We start from the raw sequence: 20417 nt of genomic DNA on the forward strand, positions 1-20417 counted from the left end.
CCTCCGGAGCACATATGGGAGAATTTGTTCCTGTATCCTATAGCTTCTCATGGTGACTGTTGGCATTCCTTGACCTGTGGCCTCGTCACCTCAGTCTCGGCCTCGGCCTCCGTAGTCCTGTTTCCTCCTTTTCTGTTTGTATCAAATCTCTCTCTGCCTCTCTCTTGTCAAGGCACTTGCGATTGGATTAAGGTCCCCCCCACCAGGTAATCCAGGATAGTCTGCCCTCCTCAAGAACTTCAATGTAATCTACAAAGACCCTTTTTCTTTATACAGTAAAAGTTGCAGTTTCTGGGATAGGGCCTGATATCTTTTGGTGGCCATTATTCGTTCTACAGGGTAGTGGAAGGAGTTAACATTTTTTTTCCAAGCAGGAGAGTGGCAAGAGCTGACTTGAAAATATCACTGGTTGATGCTGATTTAACCCTTTGCCCACCCAACTGGGTGTTCCAGGGCTTCCTCACAACCCACCCAACTGCACTCCCCAGTAAGTACTCAGGAAAGGAGGGGTGCTTCTTGGCGGCTGCAAAGTCCTTACCCAGAGACCCCCCTCTCTGCTCACTGTTCAAGCCCAAGTGCAGAACAAAGCGCCTGGGTAAACCATTAATTTTATTATGACACCGAAAAGAATAAGATGATTGTTTCTGAGGCAGAGTCTAAAACAGTAAAGTGGTTTGGTTTGCGTTTGGGTTTGGGTTTGGGTTTTGTTTTTTTGGTTAATCCCACTTTCATTCCTTTCAAATGGCAGCAAGTGAGACTCAATCCCTGCATTGTTTTCTACGGTGGCATTTTCTTCGAAACTGTCTTTGTTCACCCCCTGTCCCCTGTCAGAAAAAGTGGGGAGGCTAGCACGTGCTGCCCACTCAGGGTCTCAGCGGGCACTGTGGGAGTCCTGGGTTCTGGGGTGGGGTGCTGGGACAGAGTTGGGATGAGGAGGTGGAGAAGGCCTGTGTATTCTCAGGGCTGGTCCCCACCCCAGGGTCTGAGCAGGCATTGTCACGCAGATCACCTGAACACACGTCTAGTCTCAGTTCTCACTTCTCCAAAGGCCCCTTACTCCGGCCAAGCCCCGGTTGTGCGCTGGGCCTGCCCCACTTTGGGGTGGGTGGGGCACGCTGCAGGGTCCCTGAGCAGATGTTTGATGTGCACCTTGGGTGTACCAGGCCCTGGGAACAGAGCTGTGAGCCCTCCGTCCAGACCCTACCCTCAGGGCGTCAGATGGGAGAGACAGACAGTCTAGATGTACAGACCCACAGATTGACAGATATGTGATTACTACCTGTGATAACTTGACTATAGGAAAAGAGCAGGATATCACGGGAAACTAATAGTAATTGTAGGCTGGGGGTGTCATTTAGATAGCTGGGTCAGGAAAAGTCTGAATATTTAAGCAGAGATCTAAAGGGTGAATAAGAATCAGGCATGAAAAGAGAATTCCAAGCAGAGAAAACCGTGCAAAGGTCCTGAGGTGAGAAAACTTTGAGGGGGGTCTTTGAGGAAGGACTAAAGGTTATGAGTTGAGGGAATCAGTTCCAGAGGCAGCCGGGGGCCGGATCACCTAGAGTTCAAACCCTTAGCAATGGAGTGGATTTTATTATTTAAAAAAATAGACCACTGGAAAGCAGTGATACCATCTGATTTACAATTTTTAAAAATTCCCAGAAAGGCTCTCCCAGGGCTCATCCAACAGTTTCCAGGAGCCAGCTTCAGGAGGTTAATGATTATAATCAGCAAATATTGATTTTGCACTTTTCCAGCTGGCTCTGTGCTTGGTGCTGGGGAGCTGGATAGTTTTGGTTTCTTTATTTTTAATCGCTCAGTTAATTCATTAATTTATTTCACTGCACGTCACACACATGTCTCCAAACCTGCATCCTGACCTCTAGTTAATCACTGAGAAGCATTTGAAGAATCGTAACACATCTTTTTTTTTTTTACTACTCTATGATACATGATGGAAATATGGAGACTTGCTTGGTATGTACATTTTAAAATTTTTTACCAAAGTAGGGGATTATACTCTATATATCGAAACTTGACTTTTTCACTTAACATTAATTATATCTTGGAAATTTCTGCATGACAGTACATGAAAATTTCTCATTCTTTTTATATGTCAGGTAATATTTGACAGAGTGGCTATTACATAATTCTTTATCCCATCCCCCATTTGGTAGACACACTTGAGTGGTTTCCAATAGTTCCTCATTACAAGTAATATTATATAATATTTATTTATTATTACCTATTTATTATTTATATATCTTTGCACACATGTGAGACTTTACACATCTTTGAAGACCCACGCATTGAGAACCATGAGGTTAAAGGGTATTTGCATGTTTTAAAGAATAGGTATTGCCAAATTGCTTCAAAGGACCATATTAGTGGACACTCCCACTAAGAGCATTAAAGATAGCCTCATCGGTTCCACTTTCCAATACTTCGCTGGTAGGGCTGAGTTTCTCCCTGAGCTTATTAACCACTCATACTTCCTTTTCTGTGAAGTTAAGTTTTGAACCATTTGCCCTTGCGTAGTAAAGAATTTAAATTTTCCCCAAGAGAGGTCTGTCCTCTGCCTTCCGCTTCTGGAAGGTAATAGCTAAACCCTGGAATGTCATGCCTGACAGAAACGTCTTTGTTTAGGGTGAGGACTGATCACACCAGATAGTCCAACCCTGTGATTTAGGGTGGGGTTTGGCCACACCAGATAGTCTAACAGTGTGGTTTAGGGTGGGGACGTATGGTGTTCGTTCCTTTAGCTCCCCGGAGGAGCTGGAGACAGGTCAGCTCTGTGGGCAGGCAGCTGGGGCCGCACGACGGAGCCCCAGTAAAGACTCTGGACCCCAGGACGGTGAGCTCAACCTGCTTGGCAGTACCCCCTGGGTATTGTCACACAACAGTGCTGGGAAAGTAATGTGTGGCGTCCATGACTCCCTGGGGAGAGGACACCAGAAGCTCCGCGTATGACACTTAAACCTCACCCTTTAAACAATTACACACGTCAGTGGTTTTACTATAGTCATTGTGAGTGAATCATCACCGCTACCTAATTCCAGAACATTTCCATCACCCCTGTGTGCACTGGCCTCGGCTGATTTCCATCTGTACCCTGAGAGGATCCAGTGTGCAGGGCGTTCTGGATCACTGGACCCGAGCGTGGTTCGGGCCACGCCCTGCGCTCTGTGGCTGTGGCAGAAGTGACAGCCGCCGTGTGGATGATGTGCTCCCCCCTCACATGGTAGCCTGTTTGCTTTTTTGTTTCTGTTTTTAACTTTATGAGCTCCATTTATATTTTAGATACTCATCCTTTGTCACTTTTATATGTTGCTGTTGTTTTCTCCTGCTTTTTTCTCTCTGCGACATTCTGATAAATGCGTACAGCCATGTCACCACCACCAAAATTAAAATATTGAACATTTGGGTCACTCCGAAAAATTCCTTTGCCACCTCCACCCTGGCCCCAGGCAACCACTGATCTGTTTTGTTGTTCTGGCTTTTCTATAATGTCATATAAACGGAGTTTTACATTATCGAGTTGCGGCAGACTGGATACATGCCTCCCTCGCCAAAAAGTTCTGTCCTAATCCCTAGCCCCCCACCCCTGCCCCATGAATGGTAATTACTTTTAATGGCAAAAGGGATTTTGCAGTTACGATTAAGAATTTTGAGATGAGGAGATTATCCTGGATTATCTGGATGAACCCTAAATATTTAATTACAAGTGTCCTTATAAGAAGGAGGCACAGAGAGATCTGATGATAGCAGAGGAGAAAACAAGGTGAGCACAAAGTGGAGACTGATATGATGTGGCCAGGAGCCAAGGAATGCTGGCAGCCTTTTAAAGTGGAAGAGGCAAGGAACAAATTCTCCCTGGAGCCTCCAGAAGCAACCAGCCCTGCTAACCTTTTGATTTAGCCACTTTTGGCTCATTTTGGATTTCAGACAGTAATAGCCTAAGTTTGTGTTGCCTTAAGCCAGTAAGTGTGTGATAATTTATTATGGCAACAAGAAGAAACTAATACAGTAGTCTTTTGTGAAAAGTTATTTCATGTAATATAAAGCTTTTGAAATTCACCTGTGTTGTTCAGTATATAATATATATTTTTTATTGCTGAATGTATTTTACTGAATTGATATACCACAATTTCTTTATCCATTCACCAATTAATAGACATCTGGGTTCTTTCCAGTTTGGGCTGCCTGGAATAAAACTGCTAGAACATTCACATGTAGGTTTTTGTGTGTGTGAAAAAAAAAAGTTTTTATTTCTCTTGGTTAAGTATGTAGCAGTAGAATTCCTGGGTCATATGGTAGGCGTACTATTGATTTTTAAGATGTTGCAAAACTGTTTTCCAAAGTGGCTGCTCATCACTGGTTTTACAAAGTAAACTAAGGAAAAAGGGAAGTGATTTGCCCTGGGTCACTCAACCAATCAGAGGCTTCAGCGGAACTAGAATCTACATCTAAATTTTCTCATCCCCAGCAGGGATTCTGAGAGTCAGTTCAGCTCGAGTATGCCTTTCCCACTTCCATCCTCCCCAGGTGCTTCTGCCCCTTCCTATCTCTCTTCTTTCATCCAGCCCCAGTAGGAGGCAAAGGGCAGAGCAACTTTCAGGTCATTGCCACCCCCACTCCACCCCGGAATGTACCCACCAGCAGTGAGAAAGGCTCGGGGAAAGGGGACCATTAACAAGAATCCCCCCCCCCCTCAGGATCTGAGGGCTGTGCATTCCCCTGGAAAAGACCTGTGGGTGGGATGTGAGATGATTTTTGGTGGTTCAAGGACGGTCATCAAATACTTCAAATGCTTTATTAGAAGCACGTTGTTTTAAACTTTGCTTTTCAATCTGATTATGCCAAGGAGGATGCTTCCTTTGGTGCTAATACGTGTTTAACATCTAATTCCATTCATCTCTTTTTAGTGAGCAAAGATTCTGGCCAGAAGTTAATGATCATGGTTTGTTCATCTGTGTTTATTTTTACTGTATGGGTAATGATTTAGATTTTCTGTTATAGCCAAATTGTTTCTCTTTAAAATTTATTTATTGCAGTTTAAAAAATGAGTCCGTTTAAAGAAAATATTTAGTTTGCAAAACTGTGCAAAACCCTCACATGATTTTCAAATATGTTGAATGGTTTTTGACAAAGATATCAAGACCCCTCAGTGGGGAAAGGACAGGCTTTCAACCAATAGGTATTGGGAAATTGGATGTCCACATACAAAAAATGAAGTTGGATCTTTACTTTATACCATGTGTGAAAATTAACTCAAACTGCATAAATCAAAGGCCTAAACATAAGATTAAAAACTATAAAACTCTCAGAAGAAAACCCAGGGGAAAAGCTTCATGCTCAACATCAGTAATGGTTGAGGAAATGCAAATCAAAGCCACAATGTGATAGCACTTCACATTCATTAGGATGGCTACTATCAAAGTAGGAAAAAATAATAATGATCACAAGGGTTGGCGAGGATGTGGAGAAATGGGAACCACTGTGCACTGTTGGTGGGAATGTAAAATAATGCCACTGTTGTGAAAAAGTTATGGCGGTGCCTAAAAATAAAAAATAGAATGACAGTGTATATTTCACTTCTGGGTATGTATCAAAAAAAAAAATAAAATAAAATAGAAAGCAGGGTCTTGAAGAGATATTTGTCCACCCACGCTCATAAGATTATTCACAAAAGCCAAAAGATGGTAGCAACCCAAATGTCCTCTGACGGATGGATATACAAACCACATATGGTATACTGTATATGTGCAGTGGAATACAATTCAACCTGAAAAGGGAATGAAATTCTGGCAGAGGCCACAGCATGAACTTGGAAGACATTATCCAAAGTGACATACGCCGGTCACAAAGGTACAAATACTATTGGATTCTGCTTACATGAGGTATCAACAGCAGTCAAGCCCACAGAAGTAAAAAGTGCAGTGGCGGTTGCCAGGGACTGCGGGAGGGGATCGCGGGGGAGGGGGTGTTTAAAGGGGAGGGTGTTTCAATTGGGAAGGTGAAAGGGTTCTGGAGAAGGGACGTCGTGATGGTCACACGGAAACGCGAATGCCACAGAACGGTGCACTTAAAAGCGGTAAATTTTATGTTATATGTATTTTACCAAATGAAAGGAAAAAAATTAAGTGTTTTAATTAAAAAGCAAGTTAAGAGCACAAGTGGTATATAGACATGAAAAAAAACCAACAACGAGGTAATAAATTCCTGAAGTTCGGCAAATGGTGATCTGGTCTAACTCCCTCCTGTCATGGTGGGGACATCGGTCCATCTCAGAGAAGGACAGGAATTAGCTCAAGTTGCATGGTGAGTCCATGTGACCAGGGGCCGGGTGGCTCTCTTTTTTTCTTTTCTGTTTTTTAAAATTTTATTTATTTGTTTTTAGAGAGAGGGGAAGGCAGGGAGAGAAACATCAAACGTGAGAGAGCAACATTGATCAGTTGTCTCTTGAACGTGCCCCCAACCAGGGACAAAACCCGCAACCCAGGCATGTGGCTCCCGCTGGGAATCAAACCAGTGACCTTTCTGTTTTCAGGACAATGCCCAACCCACTGGGCCACACCAGTCAGGGCCAGGCGGCTGTTCTTGTCACTAGGCATCCCCTTGGGGTTGGAAATGGGTGGGCATGAAGATCACAGAGCTCCATCCATTCCAGCTAACACCCATTCTATACACGGCCACCACACCTGAACTTCCTGGGGTAGGGAGAAGATACGAGGCCTTCAGGGTAGAAGTGCCATCTGAGCAGAGCCTTGAAAAAAGCGATTTGAGAAGGGGCATTCCAGGCAGATGATACAAGAGCAAAGGTGGGCACCAGGATGCTGAGTAGTGTGGGCTGATAGCCTTTGTGACGTCTCTATGTGGAGAGATGCAGGCAAGACATGGGTGGAAGGGGCAGCTCTCTGGCAGGGACCTGCCAGCCTCCTCTGGGTCAGTTACTTATTGGCCCAGAATGAGGCAAAGGTCAATCTTGGGGTTTGGTTATTTTCTCTGCCTGGCCCCTTCTGCCTGTTGGAATAGTGGGCGAAGGTTGTTCAGGATGGGAGCTCCAAAGAGAGGGCATTAGGATTAATTATTTGTTCAGAGAACCATGGCTCAAATTCTTGAGAGATGTGCCCTGGCCAGGGTTTGGGTGAACCCATCCTATTCTATCCAGGTGTCAGTGGGGGTGGTATTTCCAGGGCCTCCTGTCCCTGGCCCACCCCTATCCTGTTGTCTGCACTCATTCATTATTCAACCTGTATTCATTTAGCTCCTTCTTCACATTTTTGTGTCCTAGACCGTCGGGATTTAGGGGCATACTAGACTCTTGAGATCTCTGCCCTTTTGAAGAGCTCAGTTTTGGGGGCAGAGAAGGGACACCCATCTAGACAAGCCATTCCAATCCCAGTGCTTTGAGGGGTTAGCCCAAAAGCTTGTGGGGACAGAGGAAGCCAAAAACCTAGCCAAGGGAAAGAAGCATCAGGGAAGGCTTTCTAAAGGAGGTGACCGAGGTGAAGCAACCAGGATGGGAAGGAAACCTGAAGGAACTCCTTCAGCACTGCTTCCAATGGTGTAATCCAGCTCCAGCCATGTGGGCATCAACACTGTCCTTCTCCCAACTCTGGCCCAGGGCCCATGGCCCCATCTTCCATCCTCCGTTGGCTACTTCTCAACCTTGCCACAGTTCCAAGACTCTTCCTGAGACCTCCCTCCAGGATGCCAGGCTTCACCATTTCCATCAAATACCATCCGACCCAGCAACCAGTTCCACTTTCTGATATCTATGCAAGAGAATTGAAGGCAGAATCTGGAAGAGATATCTGTACATCCATTTCACAGCAGCATTATCCATAATAAATGAAACATGGAAGCAACCCAAGTATCTATTGATGGGTGAGTAGATAGACAATATGTGGTCTATACAAACAATAGAATATGGTTCAGCCTTAAAAAAGAAGGAACAGCATGGGTGGACCTCGAAGGCGTGCTCCTGAGAGAAATAAGACAGTCACAAAAAGGACAAATACTGTATGAGGTACATAGGGTTAATGTTTGGGTAAAAAAAAAGATCAAATTTATAAAGACAGAAAGTAGAATGGTGGTTGCCAGGGGCTGGGGGAAGGAGGGAATGAGGAGTTGTTTGATGGGGATAGAGTTTCAGTTTTGCAAGATGAAGAGTTATAAGATCCTGGCCAGGTAGCTCAGTTGCTTGGAACACCGTCCTGTGCACCAAAAGGTTACAGGTTCAGTTCCTGGTCTGGGTGCATATGGAAGGCAACTGACAGGTGTTTCTCTCTCTCTCTCAAATCAATAAACTAAAAAATGTTCTGGAGATGGTTGCGGATGACGGCGTCACAACAATATAAATGTACTTAATACCACGGAACTGTGCACTTAAAAATGCTTAAGATGGGGTGACTTCTGGCCAAGATGGAGGCATAGACAGACATTCTGAGTCTCCCTCCATAACTAAGAAGGAATACAACTACCTCAAAACTAGAGACAACCGGATGTTCCAGAAAATGCAGCTGCATGGAAGTCCAACAAACAAAGATATAAAGAAGAAATACTCACCCAGACAGGTAAGGGGGGGGGGGGTAAAGCCGGGGTGGAGAGGAAGTGGTGTGGTGGTGGCAGCAGCAGACCAGCGGAAAGTGCAGTCACATGTTTTAAAAAGTTAGGAGGGACACCTGGGGAGTGCTCCCAGTACCAGACCAGACCGCACAGCTCACGGTCCCAGCGCCGGGGAAAATCAAGCCTCATTGCTTCTGACTGTGCAAAGCAGTGGGGGTCGGGATGGAGGCATAAAATGCCAGTCTCCCAGCAGAATCCACTTGTTTGAAGGGCCCCCATGGTCCTGGAATGTCCGCAGACCCACCCACTCTGGGAACGATGGCCAGCGCAATAGCTAGAGAGGCACCAGGCCCATATGAAAGTGGGAGAAGTACCTGGAAAGGGGGTAAGTGCTGGGCAAGTGCTGGGCAAATGGCATTGTTCCTTCTCTGACCCCTCCCCCACATACAGCGCTACAATGTGGTGAAACGGGTTGCCCTGTACTGACGAATACCTAAGGCTCCGTCCCTTAAAACCTAACAGGTGTGACAGCTCTACCTAAGACATAGAGGCAAACTAGCACAGGGGTCTGTCAAGATAAGGAGACAGAGAAGTATGGCCCAAAAGAGGGAACGGATCAAGGTTCCAGTGGGAGAACTAAGTGATGAGGAGCTAGCCAACCTAATAGATGAGGAGATAGACAACCTAACAGATGAAGAGTTCAAAACACTGGTGGTGAAGATGCTCACAGGCTTGACAGAAATGCTTGAGTACAGCAAACGCATAAGGGAAGAAGTGAAGGCTATGCTAAATGAAATGAAGGAAAGTCCACAGATAACCAACGGTGAAGGGAAGGAAACAAGGGTTCAAATAAATGATTTTGAACATAAGGAAGAAAAAAACAGTCAACCAGTACAGAATGAGGAAACAAGAATTGAAAAAAATGCGTAGAAGCTTAGGAACCTCTGGTACAACTTTAAACGTGCCAACATCCAAATCACAGGGTTGCCAGAAGGAGAAGAAGAAGAGCAAGAAATTGAAAGCTTATGTGAAAAAATAATGAAGGAAAACTTCCCAAATTTGGAAATAGACATACAAGTCCAGGAAGCACAGAGAGCCCCAAACAAGCTAGACCCAAAAAGGACCACACCAAGACACATAATAATTAAAATGCCAAAGGTTCAAGATAAAGAGAGAATTTTAAAAGCAGCAAGAGAAAAGCAGAGAGTTACCTACAAAGGGGTGCCTATAAGACTATCAGCTGATTTCTCACAAGAAACTTCGCAGGCAAGAAGGGACTGGCAAGAGGTATTCAATGTGATTAAAAGCAAGGACTTACAACCAAGATTACTCTATCCAGCAAAGCTATCATTTAGAATGGAAGGGCAGATAAAGTGCTTCCCAGACAAGGTAAAGCTAAAGGAGTTCATCATCACCAAGCCATTATTATATGAAATGTTAAAGGGACTTATTTAAGAAAAACCAGATCAAAACTATGAACATTAAGATGACAACAAACTCATAAGTATCAACAACAGAATCAAAAAATTAAAAACAAAATCCAACTAAGCAAACCAGAATAGGAACAGAATCATAGGTATGGGGATTATTTGGAGGGTTATCAGCTGGGAGGGGGAGGGGAGAAATGGGGAAATGGTGCAGGGACTACGAAGTATATTTGGTTGGTACAAAATAGACAGGAGGAAGTTAAAAATGATACAGGAAAGGGTGAAGCCAAAGAACTTACATGCATGACCCATGGACATGAACTAAGGGGGATGGAGTTGTTGGAGGGAAGTGGGGTACTGGGAAGAGATTAATAAAGGGAAAAAAATGGGACTACTGTAACAACATAATAAAATATACTTTAAAAAGTGCTTAAGATAGTACATTTGTGTTATGTGTGTGTATTTCAATAATAATAATAATAATAATAAATGATTTAGTAAAAATATGTAAATAAACTGGTTCAAAGGAGAATATATATATACACATACAGGGTGGAGCAAAAGTAGATTTACAGTTGTGAATACGGGAAACAGAGTTTATTGCTGTTTATGAAGTATTATTTTTCATATATATATACTGTATATCTCACAATCAGGAATGCTGAAGTGAATTTGCTAATAGTTACAAAACTGGCCTCTTACCAGACAATATTTATTTACATTATTATGAACTGAATTTTAAATAATTCTAATAATATATTTTATTTACCCCAAATAGTTCAAAATATTGTCATTTAAACACATAATCATTACAAAAGTTTTAATGAGGTAATTCAGGTGTTTTTGGTCTGCGGCCTTCAAAACCGCACGTGTATTTTACACTGGCACCACACCGCAGCTCTGCCCAGCCACATGTCAGGTGCTCAGGAGACACGTGCCGTTTGTGGCTACCGTGGTGGACAGCTCAGCTGTAGACAATACCTGATATTCCATTGAAATGATGTCCAGGAATCATTTTGCCTTTTTCAAGATCTTTTCCATTTTCTTTCTGACAGTTTTTTAAATTAAAAAAAAAAAAATCAACCAAGTAATCCATGTTCAATGTACAAATATCACAGATAACCAAAGAGAAAAAAAACAAATCACAGTAAATGCCACTGCCCAGAGATAATCACAGCTGCTGATGTTTCTATAGCTGAGACTTTAACACACACATTTTGTTATATGTATATATATATATATATATATATCTTAAATAAGTAATTTTGTTTATATGCAATATATAGTAAATACATAAACAACATGGTTTTGTATTTTTAAGTTTACATATTTTGTTAATGTATAAACTGTGAAAATTGTATTGTTTTTACAATAGTTTTTGCAGAATTATTGCACAGAGTACCAGTTCATTTGCACTCAGTTTTTTAAAATTACTAACACCTTACACTGGTGTTGTATATCTCTCACAATTAATTAGCCAATATTGGTACATTATTATTAAAGTTAATACTTCTTTCAGATTTTTTTTGGTTCTTTCCTCATGTTCTTTTTCTGCTCCATGATCCCATTCAGGGTATCACATTACATTTACTAATGTCTCTCCTTAGTCTTGGCTGTGACAGTGTCTCAGACTTTCCTTAATTTTGATGACAATTTAAAGCTATCAATAGCTTTAAGGAGGACTGGTCAGATATTTTGTAAAATACTCCTCCACTGGGATTTGTCTAATGTTTTTCTCACGATGAGACTTGGAGTAATGTGTTTCTGGGAGGAAGATCACAGAGGTCAAGTGCCATTCAAGGGCACATCATATGAAGGGTACATATTAGCAATCTGACTTATTATTGTTGATGTTGACTGTAATCTCCTGTTGAAATTGTATTTATTTTTGATTAAGTAAAATATACACATGATATAAAATTTTAAATGTACAAACTAATAGTTTCCCTTTCACCTTGTTTTATCCACTCTCAAATGCACCAGAGATAACTATGCGTAATCCCTGGGACATGTGAGTGTTAGTTTACCTGGTTTAAAAGGTATTTTGCAAATGTGGTTAAATTGAGGATTTTGAGATGGGGGGATTGCTCTGGATTATCAGATGGGCCCCGTGTAATCAGAGAAGTCTTTATAAGGGAATACACATGATGTCAGAGTCAGAGAAGGGGATGTGAAGATGGAAGCAGAAGTTGGAGTGATGTGGGACTATGAGCCAAGGAATATGGCTGGTCTCTAGAAGTTGGAAAAGGGGAAAAAAAGAATCTATCCTAGAGCCTCCGGAAGGAACACAGTTCCGACCTCTAGAACTCTAAGATAATAAATGGTGTGGTTTTAAGCCACGAAGTTAGTGGTAATTTGCTACAGTAGTAATAAGAAACTAATATGAGGACCCTGGAATCCCTTCACCAGCCCTTCCATGAAGTGACTGTCCGTCCTTACCTTAAATGCCTCCACTGATGGGGACATCACCACCTACACAGGCACCGTTGCCCTTCCCGCAAACTCCTCTGTAACTACCCACCCACTGCACGCTCACCTCCAGTCCCCGGTCTTGGAGCAAGGACAGACGGACACACTTCTAACCCCTGTGCACAACAGGCTTTGGTAAACAGAAGTTTACTAACAAGGTATAAAAGCCAACTTTCTCCGGATGAGGATCCAGCTAAGCAACTTGTGGAACGGAATCCTATTGCACATGACTTCCCATCCTGAGGACCCCATATCAAAGTCCATCACAGAGCAACCCCCTTCAGAAAGAATCGCCGAGCTCCTCAGCGGCCCAAGAGGATATCGACTCTTTCCGCCGATAGAATTAGTCGTTAAAAAATAAGACAAAAACTTCAGGTTCCGAGCTTTGGCAAGTGGCTAGAATTGAATGATAGAGCTTCGTTTCCGTTCTATTTATTTTTATGGTTATTTTCTACTGATGGCAAAGGAAACTGATTTTGCGTTTCTGTTCAGGCTGCAGATTGTCCACTTAAAACTTATAAGTAGTAAAAAAGACGGAACCAGTTTAAGAGTAACGACAGGGACCGCGTAGGGGGACTTAAATTGTCAGGGATCCTACAACTGGCTGATTCTGAAACCACGTTGCATTATAGTAGAGACTACATCAGACCCACAGCTGGCAGGCCCTGGAACCAGAGCGTCAGGATGGCCGAGCGGTCTAAGGCGCTGCGTTCAGGTCGCAGTCTCCCCTGGAGGCGTGGGTTCGAATCCCACTCCTGACAGCAGCTACGTTTTAGTTTCTTTTTCCTCCTAAACTGTTTTAAGCGCGTACGTTTTGACTATGCTAACAGAAGTTCTGCGGTACAAAATGAGACTTCCTTTTTACAGTTTAATGTTAATTACATGTAACTGGAAGAAGGAAATACTTGTTTGGTAAAAAGAGTATCCAAAGATGCCATTATTAGTGAGTAGGAAAAAAGCTTTTGTCAGGAGTGGGATTCGAACCCACGCCTCCAGGGGAGACTGCGACCTGAACGCAGCGCCTTAGACCGCTCGGCCATCCTGACTGCTCGAAATGTGCTTGACAGGAAAAGCTTTTCTGAATATCCTTAGTGTACGCATGCGTATGAAATTGCATGGGCTGGGCCTTTGTTCTGTGCCCAGCATTGGGAACAGCTAGATATCAGCCCGGGCTCGAACGCAAGGGGCAAGCGAGCGAGGCGCCTAGGCGGCGGCAGAGGGCGCACACGGCACGCTGGAGAATCTCAAAACCCGAGAGACCCAGGACTACTGTGATCCGTGCCTCCAACATGCATTCATGCTGCATGCGTGCATTTACTATGACACCAGTTTGAATGGTGCACATCTGCAAGCATCCTTGCCTTTCTGCACGAAGCAGTCAAGCTCACACACCCGCATCGGCTAATAGATATGTTTGCTGGCGCTCGAAACAGGCGAAGCCCGGATATCGCAAAGTCTCCTGGCAGCTGGACCGCATTCTGTTTCAGAACATTTGTCAAAACTGCAGCTTCACACTTACACGCGTGTTCAACTCATTCAGGCTCCGGGTTAGAGCGAGTCCTGCAAACGCACAGCCACACCTCCCTTATTCCTGACCGTGTGCCCAAAATATGGCTGGCGCAAGGTAGGCGCTCAGTTACCGTCCGTGGATTAATCCCTGCCTGTCCTCTTCCCTCCTGCATTCCGTCATTTCGTGACTCATGCCCACCCCCACTCCCAGCTCTGCGGGACCTGGAGCCCGACCTTCCACCCCCCCTTCCCTAACCGCAGACTTACCCACGCGCCGGCTCTGTCCAGAAATCAGAAGACTTCCGGCCCACGAGGGCACTTTTCCCCATGGGATTCCTGGGAGGTATAAGGCCATCCCCACCACCCCCACCTTCCTAGGATCTCATACACCCCATCCCCAGGCTCCCGGAGGCCCCTAAAGAAAGGTGCGCAGGTTGTGGAGACAGGAGATGGAGATTCTGGCATGAAAGGGCCACTAAGTGACATGGGCAGGGAAAGAGGGGGCCTGAAACTACCTCAGCGAGCGGACCCTGGAGTCCAGGGAACAGACCTTGAGGGTATGAGTAGTGGAGCCACATTCGCACCTCAGTGCCCTTTGACTCACCTGAGATGGTATCACAGAGCAGCCTCAGCCAGATAGCATGTCCTATCACCCCCGCAAAAGGGTCCTTTCGACCCTTAGGACTTGGGATGTCAAGGGGTGGTGCAGCGCCCAGCGTGGGCAGAGGTCCTGGTGTTTTGACAGGTGATGAACACTTCTCCCCGTTCCTTGCCCTGAATGCCCTTCCTCATCAGCTATCAGAATTTATTGCTTTTGGCTCAGCGATCACCTCTTTTGTGTCCTCCCCTAAAATATAAATTGCCCGGGATATTGCAAAGGGTATCAGCATTTCCTGAGCACGTGCTATGTGCCAGACACTCTTTTAGACGCTGTATACAAAACAATTTCTGCCCTCAAGATACAGTCTAGCGTGGGGTGAACAGAGATAGACAAGAAATAGGTGAATAAGTTCAGGTGCTGGTAATTGCAAGAAAGAGGATGTGTGAGGAAACTTGTAAGTCTTTGAAAGTGGCCAACAAAAGATAACCAGAGTCTTGCCTGGGGCCCAAAATCCCCGTCTCTGATTCTATAGGGGCCTGCGCCTTTCATTACTTCTACATACTAATGACTCTCGCCCATAGAAAGATAAGTGGATTTTTGGGGGTGCAATGCAGTTAAATATTGCCCTGTGGATATTGACCATTTTTGCATCTGTTTATAAACTCATCATCCCTGATTGCCAAAATATGGGTGTCTTTGAATTCCCCTTTGAACAAGTTGTAAGATCTTACTGGTTCCCCCATAAAATAACGAGTTAAATGAAATCTTTGACTTGTGTTCATTTTATATTTTTATGAGAATCACGATTTTACCTCAAAAAGAGTATCCTTTAGCAGTGATCAAGAGTGACTGGGAACTCTCATAGGAAGGGTGATCAGGGAGGACCTCTCTAAAGAGGTGACACTGAGTTCAAAAGGGAGAGACAAGCAAAATCAAAGTTAGGGGTGGTGGCGTTCCAAGTGAGAAGTATAGCCAGTGCAAAGGTCCTGAGGCGGGGAGGGGTGTGGTCTCTTGGAGGAATAGCAAGGCCAATGTGGCAGGGGTAAGGTGGAGAAGGAGGCTGAAGTCCATATCACACAGGGGTGGAATGCCAGGGAGAGGAGTCTGGATTTTCTTCTGTGTGTGATGGAGTCAATGGAGAGTTTTAAGCAGGGGAGTGACATGATCCAGGTGACCTTCAGAATGGCTCCTTTGGCAGCTGTGAGGAAGGTGGGTGTGAGAGGTTAAGAGAAACACTGCAGTCCAGGGAGAAGGCCATGGCAAGGGAGGGTGAGAGATGCTGGTGACTTGCCCAGGGAGGTGGTTGCAAAAGGTGATCGAATTCAAGATTCAAGATGTGTTTTGGAGATAGTGGGACAAGCCCTGCTGGCTGGCTGATGTGTGTGTGTGTGGGGGGGGGGTGCAATTTGGAGAGAGGGGACTCAGGGATGCAACAGAAGGTCTCCAAGACCTCAGAGGGGCCGGGTAACCAGGTACACATAACTTCCCTTTGAGGCCAGTGCCCAGTGGGTACTGCTGCCCCACTTTGCAGACCAGGGAGCAAAAGCTCAGACAGGCTGAGTGACTTGCCAAGGCTCTGGGGTGGGAGCCCATGCCCTCTGCCTCAGGAACCTTCCCCTCATGCCCTGTACCACCAACACTTCTGAGTGCGCATCATTTTAGAGGTGAGTAAAAGGGCTGGGCAGAGTGGAAGCCCAGGCTGGCCAGCTCTGCCTGATGCCCTTCTTGTCTGTCTGCTAAAAAGTGCTCACTTGATGGGGCCCAGTGCTGGGGCCCCGCTCAACCCTATGCCCTGGGTTTGAATGAATGGCCAGCTGTCTTCCCTGACACCTTTCTGGTGCCAGACTCCTGGCCTGCAGGATGCTTTTCAGGGCCCCTTACAGTCGCAGGCCCTCGAGACCATTTATCCTGTTTTCCTATATATCCCATTTCCTCCTTATTGGCAGCCTAGACACCAACCGTGGACCCTTGAGAAATAGGGTACACCCATTCCCTGCCCTGGGCATCTGTCCAGCCCGGGCCAGGAAAGTCCCGTGACATCATTATGGAAAGTCTATCCACATCAGGGGAAGTCCCAGCCTGGCTCTTCCAATGCTGTTCAATAGCCATTGGGGACCTGGTGCTCAGCCAGCTGAGGGGCCTCAAAGGGGGACTCCTAGCATCCCTGTGACCTTGGCACACATCACCCCCTCTGCTTGGGAAGAGGGTAGCAGGAAGCTGAGTTTTAGTGCCTGTCTCCTTTCCCCCCATTATTTCATTTCATATTCTTAACAGCACCATGGCAATGGTTATTATTGCCTTCATCTTACAGATGAGGAAAATGAGGCTCAGAGAGGCTAAGGGACTCCCCAGAGTCACAATGCTGATCAATGGAACTTGATTTTTCTGGCTCAATACCTCTTCTTGAGAACTATTCTGGGCCTAGAATTGTGATAGGTGTTTCCTTTAGGTTGTTTAAAAAAAAAAAAAAGCCCAGAAGCCTTGCCAGCTCAGATGGCAGCCTTTACTTTGACATGTTATTTTTAGTCCTGTTGTTATTATTGGAGACCTGAAAAGAAAGGATTGGCTTTTCCCAGCAAGCCAGTCCAAGTAGCACAGCCGAGTTTCTGTACTTCCTTGGCCCTGGGAGTTTCAGAAACCATCAGGTGCCAGCAGTGAATACTTGCCAAGGTTCTCTTTGGGCACCTTGGCCCAGGGTGAAGAGGATGAAGCAAGCACGGATCTCTGATGAGAAGGGGTGGGAACTGTCAGTCCCTCTGGCACCAGAGCCAAAGACCACGAGGTCCATATTTTTCATGAAGAGAGATGGGCAACCTGGTTTCCCAATTTTACATGGATGACGTGGACAGTGGTGACCAGAATGGACCGAAGACCAGGAGCTCACTTCCAAGTTCTATGGACTGCTTACCATGCTCCCCCCCAAACTTTTGGTCACCCTAAAAAAGAGCCCCAGGAATGGGCGAGACTGTAGCTTACCACTCTGATAAGCAAGAGGCACACAGCCGACTTTCACTTGAGGCAGCATGACTGAATGTGTACATGTGTGAATTCTGGAACCACCTGAGTTCAAACCCTGCTTCTGCCATTTGCTAGCTCGGTGACCACTGGGGAGTTTCTTAGCCTCTCTGTTTCTCAGTTTCCCTATCTGTGAAATGGATTTAGGAATAGTATCTGCCTCAGAAGTCGTAAAGGTTACAGAGTTCATTTATGCTGAACATTTAGAGTGCCTGGAACAGAATAAATGCTTTAGAAAAGCTCAGAAAAATAAAGCAAGGCACCATTTCTTGCACCTGGTGAATATTGGGGGCAAGTTCTCACTTTCTACAAACTGGCTTTGCAGGAAGAGGGTCTCTGCTGCCATCCCCACAGCCACCGTAGATCCTGACTGCCCCACTGAAGCCAGCCTTGCTCGCTCTTCCGACCTCCTCTCCACCTCCAGCCCCGCTGCCCGCATCCTTCTGTTTCTGCAAGACACAGAGCACCGCTGTCTCCTCAGGGCCTTGGCACTTGCCCTTTCCTCTGTGTGGGGCCATCTTCCCCTAGAAGATGCAGGGCTGGCTCCTTTCACCATTCCTGCACAGCTCAAATGTCTCCTCCTCGGTACTCTGGCTAAAGTGGTCCCCCACCCCACCTCCCACACACTTTCTCCCTGGCCTCCTTACAGATGCAGCCACCATGGCTTATTTGCTGGTCATGATTCTCTCCCAGTGGGCTCTGTGCTCTGTGTTCTGTGAAGGCAGGAACTGTGGCCACCTTGCTCGCCAGGTATTCCCAGTGGGGAGCACAGCACCTGTCACATAGCAGGAGCTTGATAAATTAGCATTGCATGCGCAGATGAATGGACAAAATGATGAACGGGTGGACGGATGAGTAAATTCCTTGGGTTCCTCAAGTCAGTTTTTTAAAAGTTTTATTTATTTATTTTTAGAGAGAGGGGAGGGGAGAGAGAAAGAGAAGGAGAGAAACATCCATTGGTTGCCTCTCTCGCCCCCAGTTCGGGCCTGTCCTTCAACCTAGGCCTGTACCCTGATTGGGAATCGAATCGGTAACCTTTCCATTTGCAGGCCAGTGCTCAATTCAACAAGCCACACCAGCCAGGACTCAGGTGAGCTTTCTGTCCCTCTCAGGTGGAGCTCAGGAGGCCCCCCCCAGCTGGGGCCATCCATGACCCCTCGCCTTCCCCAGGATCCTCCATCTCCGACCCACATGCCCAGCCCTCCCCATGGGCACATCAGCTCTTTGGTCCATCTGGGCCTCAGGGATTTCCAGACCATCTCACAGGCTCCATCATCTGCCTCTTTAGCTAAAAGCTTTGTGTGTTCCGCATAGGGCCCAGCCCTTTCTCTTTGAGTAGGCTGAGTGCTTAGCACAGCAGACAGGGAATGCAGTACCTGAGGTCTAGGCTACTGGATGGTCCCCTGGTCCTCTCTCTGTGGCCATATCCGTGTGGACAGAGTAAACTACTGTGGTACTAGTTGCTAAACAGGGCTGCTAAAGAGGTTGCCCACACTGGACCTCCCACTCCACATTCCCTGCCGTCTACAGGCTCCTGGATGGATTCAGCCCAAAGGCTGTTACCCGCCCTCATTGGCAGGTGCCCTACTTATCATTAAATATTTTGAACATTTCCCCAGGACTAGATTATGGTTCTCCTGTTGGACCAGCACTCTTGTGATTCAATCCAACTCTGGCCACCACTCACTCCCAAAACTCATCCTCCTTCTCTGCCTCCGCACCCAGTCTTCTGACACCAGCCCCCAGATGATTCTTGGGGAAACAAGCCCTCCCCCAGGCTCCTTCCCAGCAGGTCAAGTGATGTTGACGCTACTCTCCTACCAGGTGGGGAATGGGCATATGACTCATACCTGACCAATCAGTTGGTTCCATTCACCTAGCCACTCAGTGATTGGTTCAGATATGAGGACTTGATTCCAGTTGGTCCAATGGGAATCTGGCCAGGGAAACTCTTGAAGAGAAGCTGGGCGGTGAGGTCAGGTGGTGGAGCCGGTAGAGGAAAGCCCGAGGTGGGTGGTGGCCCTCTTTGCAATGCCATCCAAATCCTGCTTGAGAAGAAGAGCTGGAGAATACAGAACATCAGATCTGTGGTGACACTGACATCATTGGAACACTGGATCGAGGTGTGCCTAAAACCATCTGTCTCAGTCTTTTCAGTTTCGTGAGCCAACGCCCCTTTTGACTTAAGACCGACTAATGTGAATTTCTGCCACGTGTAACCCAAAGGCTAATAATATAGCCGAGATCTGTGCTGCCAACACAGTAGTGAGGAGCTGACTATCGAGCATGTCAAATGTGGTTATACTGAGTGAAGATGAGTTATAAATGTACTATACAAACTGGATTTCAGAGAAAGTATGACCGTTAAAATGTAAACTATTTTATTATTAACTTTGAATATTGAAGACATCTTGAAGTGATAATACTTGGACTATGTTGCATTAGGTAAAATATATTGTTAAAATTAATTTCATCTGTTTCTATATACTCTTGCAATGTTGCTACTATAAAAATTTAATTATGTATGCGGCTTATATTATACTTTGTACTTCAACTGATTTTTAGGGAGACGAAGGGAGAAAGAGAAACACCAATTTTTTGTTCCACTTATTGATGCATTCATTGGTGGATTCTTGTATGTGCCTTGACTGAGGATCGAACCCACAATCTTGGTATGTCAGGGCGATGTTCTAACCAACTGAACTACCTGGCCAGGGCAGTACCTGTGTTATATTTTGATTGGACAGTGTAGGCCCCTGTGTCTCTCCTGTAAACCATCAGGAGCAAAAGATTAGAGCTCACCCAATTAAATATGCAGTTCCACC

General features: G+C 45.5%; 2 non-coding genes across 2 annotated transcripts; one reads left to right on the top strand and one right to left on the bottom strand.

Moving 5' to 3' along the window:
• The first annotated feature begins 13145 nt into the window (after positions 1-13145).
• On the top strand, positions 13146-13228 carry TRNAL-CAG (transfer RNA leucine (anticodon CAG)). Its single transcript has one exon. It is a non-coding gene; the product is annotated as a tRNA-Leu (tRNA).
• Positions 13229-13430: 202 nt separating this feature from the next.
• On the bottom strand, positions 13431-13513 carry TRNAL-CAG (transfer RNA leucine (anticodon CAG)). Its single transcript has one exon. It is a non-coding gene; the product is annotated as a tRNA-Leu (tRNA).
• Between the last annotated feature and the right edge of the window lie 6904 nt (positions 13514-20417).

The sequence above is a fragment of the Furipterus horrens genome, unplaced genomic scaffold, assembly GCF_987537825.1.
Source record: "Furipterus horrens unplaced genomic scaffold, mFurHor1.1.pri manual_scaffold_13, whole genome shotgun sequence".
Taxonomy (NCBI): Eukaryota; Metazoa; Chordata; class Mammalia; order Chiroptera; family Furipteridae; genus Furipterus; species Furipterus horrens.